The sequence below is a fragment of the Cydia pomonella genome, chromosome 5 (assembly GCF_033807575.1).
Source record: "Cydia pomonella isolate Wapato2018A chromosome 5, ilCydPomo1, whole genome shotgun sequence".
Classification (NCBI taxonomy): Eukaryota; Metazoa; Arthropoda; class Insecta; order Lepidoptera; family Tortricidae; genus Cydia; species Cydia pomonella.
In genome coordinates this window covers 13,608,198-13,624,964 of record NC_084707.1, presented here as the reverse complement: position 1 = coordinate 13,624,964, position 16,767 = coordinate 13,608,198, and the positions used below count along the sequence as shown (strand labels likewise).

The following is a 16,767-nucleotide window of genomic DNA, read 5'->3' as shown; positions in this document are numbered from 1 at the left end:
ATCTTGGAAGTTGCCATACAAATTTTGCGGTCACTACGGTATTCGATAAAATCCCGTATACGGTATACCGGAAAATTTAGTCGTGTGACTTATAGCCTTAGAGTGACGTACTTATTTCTCTCTATACCAAATGAGTTGAATCTGATTGTGATTCAACTCTTTTCAACTTATAAACGCTTTCAATGGTTCACAGGATCTGATGCCTACTTTACATTAACTTATGTACCTAAGTAACGAAGGCACCCATATGATGTCATTAATTTTATCATCAATGCCAACCTCCTCGTTTACTTTAATCAGCTGACGTCGCAAGCCGAGTTCAGCTATCATCACCGCAAATAGATCTGCAGATATATCAAATATGTAGGTGCACAACAGACGCTGCCGCTGAACCGACCTTGCTCTACTATTCTTATGCTCTACTAAATACATTTTTCGTGAAACAAATAAACCGTGTATAATAAAGACAGTTACATACATTTTCTGGTTTTGTAGGTTAACATTAGTTAATTGGGATTGGGATAAATATTTAAATATCGGTAGTTGGAAAATGCTCAGAAACTTTCCTTGCAATGAACAAAGTGTTCATGAATTGTTTCACGTGACAGTATATGTAATAATTGTTTCATCTTTTTCTCTTGGTTATAATATTAATAATATTTTAATACCTAACATGGTGTGTAGTCATCAGTTATGAAGTGAAATGTATTTGTAAACTATAGAAACAGATACTTAGGCCTGCACTGTCATGGCAGTCTTAGAGCTCAAGCACGGGTAAGTTCATCAGTATAAGATCAAAACCATTATACGAGCTCTATCCGATTATATATTTTATATTCGTTCCACTAGTTCGTCTTGGAACTGGACTCGCCCTACTCGCTCAAGCAATGAGGACACACGGCTAGGTTGCGCATGCGCAAATCAGTTCGCCCAAGGGCTGCAATTTGTAGCTATTGTCTATTATCGCGATATCTCTCCATTAGTCATAATGCCGTGCTCTATGGATTTATGTTACAGCATTCTCGTATATCGGTAAAATGTTTATGTTGATTCCAACCGCACCTCTCCAATAACTTAATCTACATATCAATCGCATCATCGCAGTTTACAAGAAACAAAAAACTAACGGTATTATTATTCCACATATTCCTATTTGGCCAGAAGCGACTCTCTATAGCCGTTTGACTTAATTCAGAGTTTCTTGTAGAATAATAAGTAAACAACCGGTTTATAAGCAATCACTGCATCACCGTACCTGAGATTTATATCCAACACATCCTTCACGGAATCTGCGGGAGAATTTCTAAAGGCATATTCAGAATAAATTATAGTATTCGCAGGTGCTTGGTATTCGCTAGTCGCTCGGTACATTATGGACCACCATTACTCGCCGTCCGCTCTGTAGGTGAAACTTCGGGAAATTTATGCATATTGAAAAACACATTGTTTATGGTAAATAGTACGTTGTTGTACGGTATCGCGAATGCCGTTGCTGACCACCAGTTTGTTTTAATGCAAATTATGGACATGATTTTCAGCTTCAGAAATACGAAATAGGTAGGTACTTAGCCGGTTAGTCAGATATACTTTACTCATAAATATTTATTAATTATATATCTTTAGGTAATATACGTATTTCCGTAAATATTGATGATAGTGAAAGGTTTTTCTAATAATGATATAATGATGGGTAAAGTGGAGAAAAATTACACTTAAAATTGGGATTACATGATTTACATGTGAGAGAGTTGGCTTGTATCAGAATCTCAACATGACTAATTTAAAGCAAATTACATACGAAAAGCCATGAATTTATAATGTATTATGCTGAACGATCGCTTCAGATCAAAATCAAAGTGATTTTTTAAGATTTAGTTGGTGGAAACCGTTTTCTCTAGAAATGGAATTTAATAGAAAAATTACCGTTATTTCGTTAGATTCTAAACGCAATAGACCAAACAAAAGTGCTAGTGGCCTAGCGGTGAGAGCGAGCGACTTGCAATCCAGGGGTCGCGGGTTCAAACCCCGGCTAGTACTCGTACCAATGAGTTTTTCGGAACTAATGTACCTACGAAATTTTTACCAGTCACTTTTCGGTGAAGGGAAACTTCGTGAGCCGGTTTCCTCATAGAGCAATATTTTATCAACATTGGACGTCAAAGAGAAACAGGTCAGTTTCATACGTAATACATTTGTATATAGGATAATAATATTCTAACACATACGTAATAAAAAAAAAACTAATTATGTATGCAATAAGAATTATAATACCGGGTGTTTCTTGTACCAGGAGCAATATATTAAACTGTAGGCTGTACTCCTCAAACTCACCAACATTTGTTCAGAAACTTTTAAAAATAACTTATGTTTTAATTTTTATTAGAGAGAGAGCAAAAAAAAAAAGAAAACAACAAGTAACATAACATAACACATCGAAGTTAATTTTAAGACGCAGTCTATTGCGAATTTTGTTACGTTTAAAGCGTGACAAGCAACGCCAAACACTGATGTCAGCGTACATTGAAAATAATATTAAATCTGTATGAAAAAGATAAAATCTAAAGATTACATAATTTTTAAAAGTTGTTAATCAATAGTTATTTGTACAACAAGAGAGCAAAGTTTGATATTTCTTCAAGTGCTTATTTTGAGTCCCGTGCAAGCGAAAGATTCTATAATGATTTAGAATCTTGAGCGTAGTAAGGGACTCAAAAGCGCACGAGATGTAAATAACTTTGATCTCGTGTAGTACAAAAAATTATTCACGTCAGTCAGCCATCAAAAAAAACAACCTGAAAAAATGTAATCCAGACGGACGAATCACTATTTCACTCATGTTTTCTGAAGGTATTCTAACAATTAACTTTAATTACCGCAATAAAACAAAACAAAAGGAATTTCAATAAAATAATACGAAAATAATGAATTAACGAACAATCGACAACTTTTTTTTGTAAAAAAAAAACTTTGTAAGATCCGGTCCGAATTGCGGATACTAGTATTTGTCAACTATAATAGAGATCGTTAAAAGTAGTTAAGTAGAATTATTTACTGCGTAACAATTGCGTAAATTTGTATAAGTTAATTGTTTTGATTGTATAATAAAATACGTAAAATATGGTGTTTTTATTAAATTTTAAACTTTTATTTCATTAATTAATTATTACGAATGAAGACTCGTAGGGTGTTTTGGAACGATGCGGTCTGACTTATTTCGGGGTTCTATTATAAACCGTCAATATACCGTTGAATTACGTATGCACTTTTTTTGTCTCTTTCTTTTTGCTAATGACGTGAAAGGGATAAAGACAATAGAATCCAAATATTTCGAACTTATATTAGGCCCCGCACGTTGAAATGACATTCGAATATAAAGGTCACTTGAATGTTATTTTGTCTCACTCGGTGGGCAAAATGCGATCTTGCTCACTGTTTTTAAGCAGCAAATTAACCTTGTTCGAGCTGCTGACGTGAAAAAGTTATATCGTTTTAGGAGTACAATATATAGTTTAATTATTTTCCCGTGTTCCAGAAAATACCCGGTATATATAGACATAGACAGTCAACAAACATAAACGATATATTATTTGATCGCTTTTCGGTGAAGGAAAACATCGTGAGGAGACCAGACTAATCCCAATAAGGCCTAGGATACCATCTGGGTTGGGAGGTCAGATGGTAGTCGCTTTCGTAGAAACTAGAGCCTACGCCAATACTTGGGATTAGTTGCCAGGCGGACCCCAGGGTCCCACTCCAATGAGTTGTGGACTGTTGTCGCGAGGAAGAAGACGATAAAAAAATGGCTTAAGACAATAATTCATTTCCTTAGTGCATAAAGATGAAAAAGAGTTATTTGTACAACAAGAGAGCAAAGTTTGATATTTCTTCGAGTGCTTATTTTGAGTCCCGTGCAAGCGAAAGATTCTATAATAATTTAGTATCTTGAGCGTAGTAAGGAACTCAAAAGCGCACGAGATGTAAATAACTTTAATCTCGTGTAGTACACAAAAAATTTCACGTCGGCAGTGAGAACATATTTAGAAGGTAAAAATACAACCTGAAAAAGTTTAATCCGTCTTCATCACTATTTCACTCATGTTTTCAGAAGATATTCCAACAATTAAGTTTAATTACCGCAATAAAACAAAACGAAAGAAATTTCAATATAATAATACTAAAATAATGAAATAACGAACATCTTTGAAAGTTCAATCGATAACTTTTTTTGTAAAATGCGATTTTGCTCACTCTTTTTAATCAGCAAATTACCCTTATTCGAGCCGCTGAAGTGAAAAATGATAATCCCAATAATTAATATATTACGTCAGAAACATACAAACACATCAGATTCGCGATGTAGTAGATATCGCCGGCAGCAAACTCATAAAAGGCGATTTGTAATTGGACCCGCGTTCAGCGAGCTACAACATGGAAGGTACATATTAATTGCTACTGACTCCATACCGGAAATGGAAAATATTTTCCACCAATACATATTTACAATTAAACTTCCACGTTTCAGTAGAACTGAGTATTTAATCGATTGTTTCACTAAGGTTTTTGTGTATGAAAATGGAAAAAAGAAACTGATCCTTAATTCCTGGAAGATTGTGAAAACTCTGACGTAATCAACAGTGCGGTGCCATCTTATCGAGTCGGTTAAACACGGCATACACTAGGTCACCACACGCAATATGATAAAGAAAAAGTATTTCGAAAAATATCGTAAACTTGATCCCTAATGTTTTTCGTTTAAACTTATTCAACATTCAATATATATCAACTTTGCACGCCGCTGAGCCTACAAAGACGGCCCTTAGTAAGATTTGTTTGAAGTTGATGCAAGTAATTATTTAAAACTATAGACTTTGCGAGGACGATTTAGGATTATACAAAGTGTTAACGACGAAACAAGATGAACAAATCACTAAGCCCTTTCTGTTACCATCATCTGTCAGAATATAACTGCAGAAATTTGAGGTGTTTATTTGTATTACAGTCAAAATCAAAGATATGTTTATCCCAAAAAAAAAAACATAAATGTGAAATGAGAGCCAAGTTCAATATTAAGAACATGTGTCGTTGTTGATTCGCCGACAAAAGAATTGAGATATATATGTGTGCCAAGTTCTGTGCTTTGTAGAAAATACTGAAATTATAAAGGATTGAACTTGGCTCTCATTTTACATTTATGTTTTTATTGGGATATCATTAGGTACTTTTTGTACAGAAATTACTATATTATTAATCATGAAAGTAGTTTTGCCCAAGCTAAAAAGGAGACCCATGCGTGGACAATTGTCAAAAATTTCAGTTTCAGATTTTTTCCTTTGTATACGCCTAATAATAATCTACCTTTATGCCTAATACCAAGTTTCTAGGTCATATATATGTGGGTTACGTTTTTGATCTATTAGTCTTAATTAATTACCAATATATGTTTTTTTTTCATTCGAATTTTCAATAGTTCTCAGTTTTCAGTTTTTTTTCCCTATGTATCTACCTTGCTGTCAAATATCAAGTTACTAGGTCATCTGGAAGTGGGTTAGGTTTTTTATCCATAATAATTAAATAATCTAATGCTTATATATGATTTTTCCATCGCATTATCAAAAAAAAACAGGTTTCAGATTTTTCCCTCTATATACACCTAATAGTCTACCTTGATGCTAAGTATTAAGTTTCTACGTCACCTGGAAGTGGGTTAGGTTTTTGATTTATAAGTCTAAATTAATCTAATAATTATCTATATATGATTGTTTTTCATCTAATTATAAATATTTTTCAGATTTTGTCCTCTATATGTATCAGTGGCGGTGCGTCACAAATATTCGTAGAAAACCCGGAGCTAATTTTGCTTTCCTTTTCTCCATAAACCGATCGTGAAAGTACTCAACGGCCTAAAATTAGACAAGCCGGTGGGAATCGAATTCTTTGAACGATCCGCCACTGATATGTATACACCTAACAGTCTACCTTAATGCCAAATTTCAAGTTACTTGGTCATCTGGAAGTGGGTTAGGTTTTTGAATGGTTTTTGATCTATAAGTTAGTCAGTCACAAAAATGGCAGTTTTTAAACGTTAATGTATCGATAACTGTTTGCGCTACGTTTAATATTTTTTTTATTTTATACAAGTTAAGAAGCTTGAATAACTGTGCCAAATTTCATGTGTGTAGGTTAAATAGGTTTCAAGTTGTGAAGGGATCAAAAGTAGCTCGAAATGATTCGTGTAATATTTATTATTATTACACACGGTTGCGTTGCCAGTTCCTCTTTTTTTAAATATAACGTGTCTACATATTTTGTAAAAGTGTACCGTAGTCTGTACCGGCAGCCGTTTTAATTCTTTCCATTAGCCAATGAAGCAATAGTGTGAACCTGAACGTCGGCTTCCGATTGAATAGGTACTAACAATGAGAAAAGCGTAACTATAAATGTGGACGTAACGTATTACGGGCATCTCTCACGGCCGGACATTTACAAATCGCGCCACTAATAACATTCACCGAAATGAGAAACCATGCTGTATATTATCATTACGGGGAATGGCACTTTAACAAAGATAAGGTGTGAACCCTTCCTAGTAGAAAGTGACAATACTTATATACATACTCGTATTGCCCAATCCCAAGTTAAATTTTAACTATACCACTACGCCGGTTTGGCGCGATGTGTGTGGGTTTAAAACCTACTTGCTTTATTCATAAAATTAATTCTAAATGCTGAATGGATGGGTATAGGTATCGGTATCGCAGTAACGTGTTATGTTTATAATTAAAAAAATTGTTCGAGCTAAGCTTTATTTTCTATTTTTTTTTTAATTCTCTAGGATGGACCTTTAAATCCATTCTTGTGCCATTAGGTGCCTATCAATTTATTCTATTCAAATCTACATTTTTTTGTATACACTCTTATTTTAATATCACCCGTGTGCAATTTATAATAACTATTACCTACGCACTAACGTGGCACTAACGTAAATAAATTGAACAATAGGTACGTAATAAGGACGATTTGGCCTAAATTATTACCGAGAGCCAAATAGAAACCCGACCGACAGCGCTTTAGAGACTTTATATGACTCGAGTATTTAATTTTATTATCGCCCTTGTTTTGTACAATGTATTCATCACAATGTACAAGAACATTTTGTTTTAATTTGATACAGCGATGGGAAACAAGGCTACGATCCGCCCGATTTTAAGACACCGCAGCCGTTGACAGCATTTAACCCTAAACATTGATTGAATACCTATTAAGCCAAAAGCATTTGATTGTCTGACATTGTTAAGTTTCCTGTAGATTATAGTTCATAAGACTAACATAGATTTTTTAAGAATCTAAATTACTAGCCAATTTCTATGGATTATGGTCCGAAATAAACAATTTTTATTTATTGTATAGGGTAATTGTGTAATCTGTTTTGACATTTAATTTATATTGTTTTACCATATTCCTTATTTTATTTTCTTGTTTTCTTAGAGTGTAAGTAAAATGACAATTTGAATTAGGTTTGACATTTTTATGCGCATGATTTTTATATTTTTGTATGTCTTTGATTCGTTAGCATGAATATTTATATTATTCTTGATAATTTATGTTTTCCTAGCATGTAAGTGAATTGGTCTGAAACTGTAAGCTTGCATTGAGTTCAATAAATAAAATAAATATACGTGAGGTGAGTCATGAAAGGCTATTCATCATACAGCAACGATTAAATAAATTGTGTATAATATATCTAAATGACAATTAAATTGCACTAAAAATATTTATAGAACATTTAGGTACCAGAAAAAATCAATATATCAAAATGTATTATACCATATATGTATGTACTGAAACTTTAACAAATATGGCACCCAAAAAGTTATAAGTAAAAAAATCATTTTACTTACGTTATAATAAAAAAAAACTCCCCGAAACAATGGTTTCATAGATTTTCTGTTTCTACAGTTTCGGTCGTAATGTTAACATCTTACTTTCAACAAGCAGTAGGTATTCAATCTTTTCCTTTCCAAGGTTTATTAATAGTACATTGTAATACAAGTGTGCTAAATTGGTCATTATCATTACACACGAGGCGATATTGTGCGCGCGAGATGCAAGCGAACGCACAATAAGAAAGCCGATGTGTGTAATGGCCATAGCACACGCGTTTCATACGACGTTTTTCAACACACTTGCAAGGAAAAACAGGCCAAGTGCGAGGCGGACTCGCACAGGAAGGGTTTCGTACCATTATCTATAAAAACGGTCACCCATCCAAGTACTGACCCCGCCCGACGTTGCTTAACTTCGGTGATTGGACGAGAACCTCGAGATTGGAAAGAAATATTTATTTTATTCTGTTTTTAGTATTTGTTGTTATAGCGACAACAGAAATACATAATCTGTAGAAATTTCAACTGGCTAACTATCACGGTTCATGAGATACAGCCTGGTGATAGACGGACGGACGGACAAACAGACGGATGGACGGACAGAGGAGGCTCAGTAATAAGGTCCCGTTTGACCCTTTGGGTACGTAACCCTAAAAAGAACCTTCATATTAATCAAATTTTATTTGTTAAATCGGTTAGTAAAAGCCACTCCTCGCCCCGCGGGCCCCGGCGGCGGGCGGGGCGCCGGCTCCCGCCAGTCCACGTTGTAAAATCTACTTAACAAATTTAAGAAGGCTCCGTTTCCATACATATTATTAGCAATCAGTTACCTTCTTAACTCGGTCGGATAATATAATGAAAAATCGGCCAAGAGCATGTCGGGCCATACTCAGTGTAGGGTTCCTTAGTTACCTTCCAGGGTTGCCAACTCCAAATTTTTTTTACCCCTAGAGCTCAACTTAAAAGCCCCTAAAACTGTACTATTGTTTTGGAAAACCCACTAAATAAAAAATAAAAGAAATTATACGTTTAATTAATTCTTTATTTGTACATTTTCCAGAATTTCGTACATTAAATCATTGTCAACCGGTTCGACACTTTTATGATCATACATATGAACGGTAAATAGTTTTAACACTTTATTTGTTGGAGTTAATATCACGCAAGATCCTAATCGCTGTAGTGTGAAGCGGACCATCATCACACTTTGCAGCATTTCAATGGATAATCTATTCCGCAGCTTATTTTTTACTATATTATATATAGACAACGCGCGTTATACCCTTGCATTTGAAATGGGAACTGGTGTAAACGCCAACCCGCATTTTGCGATATTTTCGAAACGTTTGCAGCCAGCAGCATCGCAATCGTCGTATACTTCAGAATAAAAATCCGCTGATTTTGAAGTGTTTGACCACATTTTATTACTCAATTGGTCCCACTCAGATTCGATATCATTTTTGTTTCCGTAAATATGAGGTCGCTGAATGTGATTTAAAACTGGTTTTATGTCAGGTTTTACTTGAGACGTAACCACTTTTGGGTCTAAATTAGCAATTACTTTCAGGATTGATAAATTATCCGGCAGCCGTTTTTGTATCTGTTTTGTAAGGCAACATAAAAAGTTCTTGCATCTTTCGCTTACATCCAATAACGTGTGCGCACCCAAATCCAAATCCAAGAATCAACAGCCACGACGCCACAGACCCAAAATAGAGCGCTAGAAGCTTATTTATATTTGCCTTCAACCTCTAAACTCAAACTCCATAGTACAAGTCCAAACGTCATGGCAGTTAAAATATATAACCACCTTAAAAATGATATCAAGGCTCAAAAAAATTACAAACAATTTAATAAAATGTTGAGACTTTCTGATAAATAAATGTTACTACAACTTACAGGACTTTTTTGATGATGATGTTACAGACACCTTCTAAGCAATTATAATTAACTATACTTAATGAAAACAATTTATTTACAAACTTACCTACATTTATAACCAAAAACTAAATCTGTATTATGAATATTGTACATTAATTAATTTATTTGTTTGACATTTATTAGTGATCTCATGTGTAATATAAGAATTGCTTCATGACTTTCTTAAATAAGTAGATAATTTTGATAATTTTGATAATATGTTATGAGTTATGAATAATAAGATATTATATGCTGTGCCCTTGCAGGGTCCATGTGAGACATTGTATATCATATTGTATAACATCTGTACTGTACCATGGTTGCAATAAAGAATGATTATGATTATGATTATTATGATTTACACGATACTTTTGGTGGGGCCCAACACCTAGATCAAACTTATAGCCATAACAGACTACCGCACGTATGGAAGTACCCTGCCTCTCCCTGCTCCACCGTACTTGCTTTTTATTATTAACATACGGACTTTCTATTTCTATACGTCTTCCGTATGAAATGACATGTGCAAACGAGACAGCTGTATGAATGTGTATATTAGCGACGTTCCGTTCACACAGGTCATTTCGTAAGGAAATCGGGCAAAAATTCCGTATGTATGCTTAGGCCGGCCTAACACTACACGACCCGACAAAGGGGCCCGACCATAAATGATGGTCTAAACCGTCTTTACAGCGACGAAATATCATACAACCACGTTACAAATCACTGTGTAGCTTAGATCGGAACGTTCAGCCGTGTATGTCCTTCTCAATCGCACTTGCGAATTCAAGCAACACAGAGTGGGTTACACTATGGTATCGAGAACGTTTCATTTCCAGTATAGTATGTAGCTTCTCACATCGTGAACACTTTTAGAAAAATCCCTAAAAAAACCACTAAAAATACTTAGCCCCTAAAAAAACCACTGGCTGCTTTTTTTCCCCCTAAATTTAGTGGTAAAACCACTAAGTTGGCAACCCTGTTACCTTCCGTCACAATAAGCTAAACTGGAGCTTAAAGTATAATAACTTTAACAACCCATTTAATGTCGTAATAACGTTTGACTGTGGATGTACGTCTGTTGACTATGAAGGGGAAACTTTTTGCGAAAACTCAAAAACAGCTAAACTGATCATATCCACTATAGTTTTCATTTAATGTCTTTCTTAAGCTCTACTTCCACGATTTTTTTCATATTTTTGGCCCATGGTTCAAAAGTTAGAGGGGCTGGGGGACCCATTTTTTTTTTCGGAGCGATTATCTCCGAATATATTCACTTTATCAAAAAATGTTTGTTGAAGGCCCCTATTAGTTTTAAAAGACCTTTCTAACGATACCCCACACTGTATAAAATTCACCCCCACTTTACGTGTAGGAGAGGTACCCTAAAAAAAATATTTATATTTTATTGTACGACTTTGTCAGATTTATTGATTTATATGTCCATGCCAAATTTCATTTTTCTGGCACTAACGACCACGGAGCAAACCCTCGGACAGAGAGACAGACAGACGGACATGGCGAAACTATAAGGGTTCCTAGTTGACTACGGAACCCTAAAAAGCACGAGTGTTATAATATACTGAAAAGCAGGCCTGTTTAATATCTAGGATTATGACCCAAAAATCGGGGGAATAAAGACCCCGTTATGAGCAAGTGTGTTGAAAAGTAATTTCGACTTATCGGATATTCAAGTAAAAGCAACATATTAAAAACAAAAGACAAAAGAAAAAAGAATGTCATTAAAATAAAAGCACCTTGTCTTTTTTCTTAACAGTATCTTCGCAGTAACTTTGAGCATCGGTTTGAATTAAAGTTTCCACTCTTTAAAAACAAGTAACGACTGCAAGAAAATGCATTTCATTCCCCCGTATTAGGAGACCCGTGTCGGGCACTCCAGTTGTCTGCCGCATTGCCGGTAAAATAAACCTATTTAAGAACCACTCCTAGTCCCATGAGGCGTTCGGCACGGCCCCATTTCTGTTGATCGACTGCAGACCCCCACTTACTGATTGTTTATTAGGTCGATCAGGAAATCGCGAAGTTAATACCGGCCAGTTTATTTTCATAGTTCTTGAATCGAGGCGGCTAAATCGGTGCGCAATTGACGAATGACGAATCACAGACTAGAAGTAGCTGGCTACCCAGGGGGCCTAGCCAGGATGACAATTGTACGACAAACGCAAACGTCAAACGAAAAGATAGAATGTATCGTGGTGACAGATGCAACGGAAAGTCATAAATTCCATACATTTTTTTCACATTTTATTGGCGTTTTCTATCAACGATTTTCCTTATACTTTAATAACACCATGATTATATTTATTAGCCTATTTTATTAAATGAAAGCAAAATAAACAGTTTTTATATTCAAATAAAAGTAATAAAACCTACACTTTGAATCGCAGTACTTACTTAATAAGAATTTCAGTTCAAACTCCGAGCGGTGACGTTACGGTTTTTATGTAATATAGTCGTCATTTTTGTTTGTCTGTAATTAAAGCGGACGTATAATTTCCATTTCCGTCGGCTTGTCCTATCATGCGTCGGCAGTCAAGGCACAATTTGTAGCATGTTGTTATTAATTACACGGTAAGTGCGGCCAGCCGCCGCCGTCCTGCAGCCCTCGGATTCACATTCTGACAAACCAATTTCGAAACATTCTCTTATGCAATCCAAGCTTTTTACCTAAGTGCAGTATGTACAAAACAATGTACCTCAAAAGACTTATCAAAAGAAAACTAAACTTATGTTATCATACTATTGTTAAGTAATGAAGGTTATTGATAGCGAGGAAAAGATAAGGTTTACTAACAGGTGATGCATTAATGACACAATATATCTACATTATAATAAATCTTTAATCAAACTTACCAACATTACAGAAATAAAAATTATCTGCATTTTTATAAACATTACGGGTGAAATTGCCAGAATTCTTTTAGATTCGTTCTGCATTTAAATTAAAGAAATTATTTTGTTCCTCTCGTCCACGCTCATTCCGCATTAATAACGATTCATTTTAACGAGACGAACGTGAAACATTTGTAGCAATTACTAATACTATGTAGACAAATATGAGCCCAAAAAGCATATATTTTTCATTTACAAATGTTGTAATTTAAAGCATATTTTGTTGGTTTCAGATATATAGTAAAGCTACCCTAAAATCTAACAATAATTTGCTCTTATAACAAAAACCAGTAGTGAAGCGAACAGATTTTTTTGTACAAAATGTAAAAAATATATTTTTTTTTTAACTGGAACATAGAGAGAGTTCATCTCATATTAACACTAGATAGGCTGGTACTCAAAAGACGGCGGCGGTAATATTTAACAAAAACTTATTCGGAAAATATAAATTTTAAAATAACTTGCAAGAATACTGGTTGTGCGGAATGTGCGTGTTTCCTTGACCATTCTCCACTCCAGTAACGGCTTAATATCCCCGCAAGATGACATCGGCTGTCTTTACAAATTAAAGTGTAAACCACGCAGATGCCGACACGTCCGTACGTTCACTTCAGGCCTGTCCCGATAAATCGAGAAGGGTACGACGAAATACTTTGAGTGAAAACAAAATGCAAAAGAAGTATTTACCCGTTTGCGTGCACGAGAACAGCTTCAACTTGTAATGGGTTTATTTAAAATTTGCGTAAAGTATTGTTAAAACGTTACATAGCGTTATTTTATATACCTATTATTGCTATAGGTATATCCTATAATAAATAATTTACGAGGTTGCTGATACACAATTTATGTTTTCAATTTGGATGAAACCTCTGTAACAACATCCCAAAACAAACCATTACAAGCCATTAAAATTTAATTATGAGATATGTGTTTCGAGAGACATTTGGGTTATGAAAGTCGTAAATTCAGCTCATGGGAATATTATACAGGAGATACCGGCAATTCTATTGTCATTTGCGTTACATTTTTATTTACACTATTCAGCATTACGCACGCTCCGGTGCTCAGGCTAACGCAAGTTTTACGATGCTCATTTAGCAAGATCAATTTCGGTAAATTGCCCAAAAATATGGTAATCACGTCGATTATACTCCGATTAGTATTGTTAACATAAACGTATACGCCATTACATAACTATTCAGATTAAGGGCAGCGTAAAGGAGTATAAAGGAGTTTACCTACTTTGAGGTACATCCAAGCTAAGTTGGCAGCGATTTTGATAGCCCAGACGGTGCAAATGTTTAAACGTCATAATCTCTTAGAAGTTTGAAGTTTAAAATAACAATTGAACCGTCTGGGCTATTAAAATCGCTGCTAACTTAGATTGGTCTAACTTGATAGCTTCCATTTAAATAGTGTAACACAACTGGAATCTTCGATTCAAAAATGCTATTAGGTAATAATTCAGCGGGAATGTTTGGTGTCAATCAGAAACGTTATTGCTAACAAGAAATCGATTATCGTGCTTTTATAATCCGTGTCCATGGCGTCGAAGACGTGATGTGGACGAGCAAAAAATACGCCTGTTGTAAAGTGATTAGTGTAATGCTTTACCAATACAAACGTCAAGTCTGAAAGAACTTACACAAATAAAAGAATACATACGGTTAATAATAAAAAAAAACGGAAAATTGCGAAACGAACTCGCACACCGAGGGTTTCGTACAAATGTAATTTATTTTATATTTTATGTTTTGATATTTCTTATTTTAACACATTTATAATTCAGAGAATGTTCCCTGTACTTGTAGTGTAAGATCATATTACTTGCCAAATTTCATAGTTCTAGGGTAACGGTAACGGGGGCCGAAATTTACATTTAATTTTTTCATAGCGTCAAGGGACTAAGTATTTCAACTCGATACCTCCACGCCACGCGTTCCAGAGATAAAGGGTCTTGACAGCCGGTCGGACGGACGGACGAATGAACGGACAACGAAGTGATCCTATACCCTAAAAATTAACAATTACGAGAGCAGGGATTTTCCGCCTATTTTTACCAGTTACCCGATTTAGTTAGGTATTAGACATGGGTACGAGTAGTTTCCTTTGCAACAAAAAGCAAAGACACAAGAAAATGCTAGTCACCTACATCTCCCATGTCATTCATCTCTCTACGCCCCACTGTACCTTCTTTACAATTACGTACACACAACGCAAAAAGCCAACTACTAACAAATCTACAATTTATAGAGTGGTGTATATACTGATGCAATATTAATTTTACATAAATAAGTATTAATAGGCAATCACGCTGAACATGAATTAACAATGCCGATCGATAAGTCCATTCATCAGTTCCGGGTCAACCGGCAGTGCAACCAGTTGATGTTTGATATCTGTTGTTTTTGAAATATTTAAACCGCAGTCCGTATTGATTGCATCAAACAAACATACTTATAATTAAAAAGAATACTAAGTGTTGACTAAGTTCGTAATAAAGCTAGAACCGTGAAGAGATGCTATCCCGATCGCATCATTTGTAAAGTTAGATTCCCGAGGTGCCGGTCAAATATATTCCATCGAAATTAAACAAGACTTGTGTTAGCCGCAATAATGAGCTACAAGAAGTGCATTAATCTACTCAGAAATATATCTATGAATCTACTCACACAAAACTCGCCGCGAAATGAACCGGTGCTGACGCAAATATAACTAATGAAATGTGCTGGAAATTTGCAATGTCGAGCATTATTAAACAACAAATCTGACTGAATTAGACAAGATGTGGGGACATATAATAGCAGCGAACATTCTACATAGGTACATATAATATCATCACTTTCATATTGTTGATGAATCATACAAGTATGTAAGGAGCCTTTAATTTGATCTTGTGGATGGGATACAATAATGTTTAAGCTAAGTTCTTGCGATAAGTTATTTAGAGCTTTTATTGAGAACAATATTTTTTCCTTAATCCATATTTCCATCGGGGCAGCTTTTAAGATGATAATTCCTAGTGTAAAGTATTCCATATTTGTGATTCACTCAATATTCATATCGAAATTGAAATATTGAAAATTTAAATTGAAATAATTGAAATAATCTTTTCAGGCGTACATACATTTCAGGACGACACACATACACAATCAGATTATATAATATCGATTTGAAATAATTTAACTTAATTCTATAACTAACATAAATAAATAAAATAAAATAAAAATTAAATCTTAAGTAGGTTTAGCCGCTCAGCCGTCAAGTGATACTAGTGATATCAATTAGACAGATATATGTTGGTAATTTTGTATTTGCAATATTTTTAAAAATAACATCAATGCCTCCACCTCGTAATCGTGCAAATAAACTAACACAATCGACGAATTCCACAGACGTAAAGAATGCCGGAGAACATAAATATTTTAAGCAGCTGCAACGCTCCTTCCCTTCTTTAGTTCTTACGGATTTATCTTAAGTAGGTACCTACTAACGCCGTATCTTACATACATACGTTTATGAGTCTTGCTCATTATTTTAAAATGTTTAAATGCTTTGTCTCTTCTCGTCTTCGCCGCTCTTTTCAGATCGATCGACCCTGCGCCTCGCCAAATTCCCCAGCAAGCGAAACGACCTTGCATTGTTACCGTTCCCGACTCTCGGTTGGGATGAATAAGTAAATGATTATTAATGTAATGACATTGGGCAGATCCACGGCAGATCTTATTTGTTTTTGTTTATAAACACAAACGTCTACGTAAATATAACCAAGTTCACAATAGAATGCTGATTATGAATGATAAATTAAATGGACCGATCCATTATCTGAAAATAATTTAAATATTCTTCAATTATTTAAAATATTTCATTTAATTTAAGCAAATGTATGTTATTGTTTAAATCCAACTAAAGAACATCCACTAAAGCCAATCCAACATTGGCATTGTCAAAACTAAATAAAAACAATCCATTATTTATTTGTTTTTGTTGAGATTTTAAATGTCTTAACATGTTGCTCAGAGGTTTATTGTTGTTTGTCTTTAAAAGATCC

At 34.7% G+C, this 16,767-nt stretch overlaps 1 protein-coding gene across 2 annotated transcripts in view; it reads right to left on the bottom strand.

Moving 5' to 3' along the window:
- LOC133517764 (tensin-1) overlaps positions 1–16,767 on the bottom strand; it is a 93,030-nt gene that overhangs the window by 73,049 nt on the left and 3,214 nt on the right. The gene's annotated exons all lie outside the window — the stretch shown is intronic.